Below are 3,268 nucleotides of genomic sequence, written 5' to 3'. Positions count from 1 at the left end.
ATTAATTTCTAGCAATGGTTAAAACCATTAAGGTAAGTGGTTAAAGATCTTGCGAACTGATAGGGGTGGAGAAATAGTTAGTAGATATACAGTTCAAAGATCATTAAATTGATTTTTGAATTATATCCAAACTTACCTCCCCAGAAATTTCGAGTTGCATATTGATGATTAGTTAATAGTCGTTGCCTAAATCCTTCTATGGTAATACAATTTCCGAATGATGTAATGGTTGGGTACTTAATGTAAATCATTACTAGATTCATGGATGACCTAATCAAAATCTTAAGAAAAGCTAGAACTGTTAACCATGGTTTGTTAGCTATTCTAAGTGATTAGGGGTGGACCATCCCATTGTCAATAGATAAGAAAGTGTTTGTTCAAACAAATACTACTTTTCTAAGATAATGACTAAGTCTGAAAACAAGTAGCAAATAAAGGAGATATTTAATTCTTGATTCCAAAAGTGTTCTATCATCTTATTTGATATATGATGATCCCACTGCCTCTGTTGTCTTGTCACAACCGAAGAGATCAATACCATTTAGTTTTCTTAGACATAATTCACGGTACCTCGTCGTAGTGGGAGAGTTTCTAGGAACTCACCTTCTTATGACTTGGGAGACACTAGTGAGTAAAATCCATTGTGAGTTTAAACAAGTAATGGGTTGTCAAGATAAGAAACTAAGAAGAAAAGCCAAAAGAACTATGGTTTAATCCATTCACATGGAATAACCTAAAGTTTTCTATTACAAGGACATAAAAGGAAATTTTCGTATATAAGTCCATTCAATGGACTTAACAAACTTCCTGTTCCTAGTATTATAGGTTTGAGTTTATCTAAACCTATGGCTTGTGGTATACCTGGTAATTACTTACTCTAAAGCAAGCAACTTACTTTAGTAAGATGCTGAAGCGTTTTCTTTCTAATGGAAATCTATAGAAGCTTCACAACTTCTTAGGCATAGATTTTATTTATCTAAGGAAAAGTCTCAACTATTCCAGAAAAGATAAAGCCATGAAAGAATTTCTTATATCAACAGTGAGAGGTCTTAGATATGCTTTTGTATGCCTTAGACCAGACACCTGCTGTTGAGTGGGAGTAATGAGTAGGTATCAAATTAATCCAGGAGAAGAACATTCACTACTACAAATATGGCTTTTCCCAACAGTTTATAACTGTCTTTTACACAAATTCCCATCGGTTCCTAAAACCGTTGGCTATTTGGGTGTCATAAAAATGCAGAACTTTAAAAGACAGTTTATAACTGTTGGGAAAAGTCACTTTAAATGATGGTTTATAACTGTTGGGAAAAATCACTTTAAATGACACTTTATAACTGTTGGGAAAATTCACTTTAAATGATTATTTATAATTATTGACAAAAATATTATTTCAATTAAATTAAATTACTTTTTGACGTATATTTTTAAATATTAAATATATATAATTATTTTAATTTTCATAAAAAATAGTAATTAAAATAAATATATATTTTCAAATTTAAATATAATAATTCATTAAAAATAATACCAAATCAGACATTATTACACTTGATGAAAAAAATTATATTTCAGAATATCCATAAGATACAATTCAAAAAAAATATACAAACTCAAAATAAATAATAAATATAAATATTACAATTTAATCTAAACAAAAATTATGTATACTAAAAATAAAAAATCTGCCAGCAACGAAGACCAAGACAGCGTCGTGTTGTCTCTTGTGAAGTGTTGATCATGAGCTTTGTTTCAATGGATAATGAAACACCTAAAAAAAGGCAAAAAAAAAAAACCTTTACATTAACCACTTTAAACCAAAAAAGCTTGGTAATCTCTTTGAATGTTCTAATCGAATGAGCCAATTGAAATTCTAAATTTTAATAACATTTACAGAAATTTAAAACCACTAAACAGACTCTTTTACATTGGTGTGTGTGGAAAATGAAAGAAAAAATAATGAGAAGTAGAAAAAGAATTTACCTGATGGTGATGGTGAAAAGTGAAAGGAGGAAACGAATAAGATAAACAAAGGGGAGCACATAGGCAATGGAGGAAGAGGCACATGCTATGGTGGTATATGGGCTTTAGGCCCATGATCAAAAAACTTTGTATTGATGGACCTGGTTGATGAACTTGTGTGCCCCAAAGACGACGACTCAACTAGAGACGTCGAGATCCATGGATTTCATTGCCGGAGACTCGTCCGAGAAAATGAGAGAGAGAGAGAGAGAGAGAGAGAGAGAGAGAGAGAGAGAGCGAGTGACCCTGGCGATAACCCCGAACCAATCCTCACCGTGCAAAGCTCGTCGCCATCCCCTCCACCTTCTCCTGCGACCGAGAGAGAAACTTTGAGACTTAGCTTTGTTAAGAGAGAGGGAAAAAAGTGATGTGCGGCAAAATATGTTAGAGTTAGTGCGGTGACTGAGAGAAAAGTGTGTTAGGGTTAGTTTTTTAGTTCTTTTTTGTTTAATAAAAATAAAAAAAATATATATATATTATAAGATTAAAAATCTGATGTATAAATAAGATATTAACTTATATACACAAGTCTTTAAATTTAGAACTTACACGTCTCAAGTATTTTTTTAAAAAAAGTTATGTAAAAAATATTTTCTAGATTTTTCTTTTTAAATTTAACAAAAATAAATAAAACAAATTGTATATTTAACCTCCAACTTTTTTTTTTTAAAAAAGAAAACTCTATAAAATATTTTTCCAGTCTAATACAATAATTTATTATTTTCAATTTAGTTTTTCACATTAAGATTATACTTTTATATATATACTCTATTTAATTTTATCTTTAATTAATTATTTTATTATTTATTTATTTAAAATAAATTTAAAATCTGATAGTAAATAACATGCTAAAAAGAATTTTTTGCAACAGTTTATAACTGTTGGGAATACTAAGTATAGCCAACAGTTTATGACTGTTGGGAATACTAAGTATAACCAACAGCTTATAACTGTTGGGAATACTATGTATTCCCCACAGTTATAAACTATTGGGAATACTAAGTATTCCCCACAGTTATAAACTGTTGCCATTCTTTGTTAGCTTTTAAAAAATTCTATTTAGCATTGCCCACGGTTCTCCACTGTTGGCATTGGTTTTTCCCAATGGTTTCTTTGCTTTGTTTCTAAACTGTTGGGAAAAACCTCCACTTACTTTTTCCAACGGTTTTTATATTTGACCCTCTTATTAACCGTTGGGAAAAGCCAATTTTGTAGTAGTGATTGGAAGACAATCAAGTAAATCTTA

At 30.5% G+C, this 3,268-nt stretch overlaps 1 long non-coding RNA gene across 1 annotated transcript; it reads right to left on the bottom strand.

The window, feature by feature from the left end:
* Positions 1-1,551: 1,551 nt before the first annotated feature.
* LOC133039884 (uncharacterized) lies at positions 1,552-2,975 on the bottom strand. Its single transcript, XR_009688828.1, has 2 exons — positions 1,984-2,975; positions 1,552-1,771 (listed from the first exon to the last, which is right to left on the bottom strand). It is a non-coding gene; the product is annotated as an uncharacterized LOC133039884 (long non-coding RNA).
* Positions 2,976-3,268: the final 293 nt, after the last annotated feature.

Source organism: Cannabis sativa, chromosome 1 (genome assembly GCF_029168945.1).
Source record: "Cannabis sativa cultivar Pink pepper isolate KNU-18-1 chromosome 1, ASM2916894v1, whole genome shotgun sequence".
In the NCBI taxonomy this organism is placed as follows: domain Eukaryota; kingdom Viridiplantae; phylum Streptophyta; class Magnoliopsida; order Rosales; family Cannabaceae; genus Cannabis; species Cannabis sativa.
The sequence above is the reverse complement of the archived record's forward strand: the minus strand, read 5'-3'. Positions and strand labels throughout refer to the sequence as shown.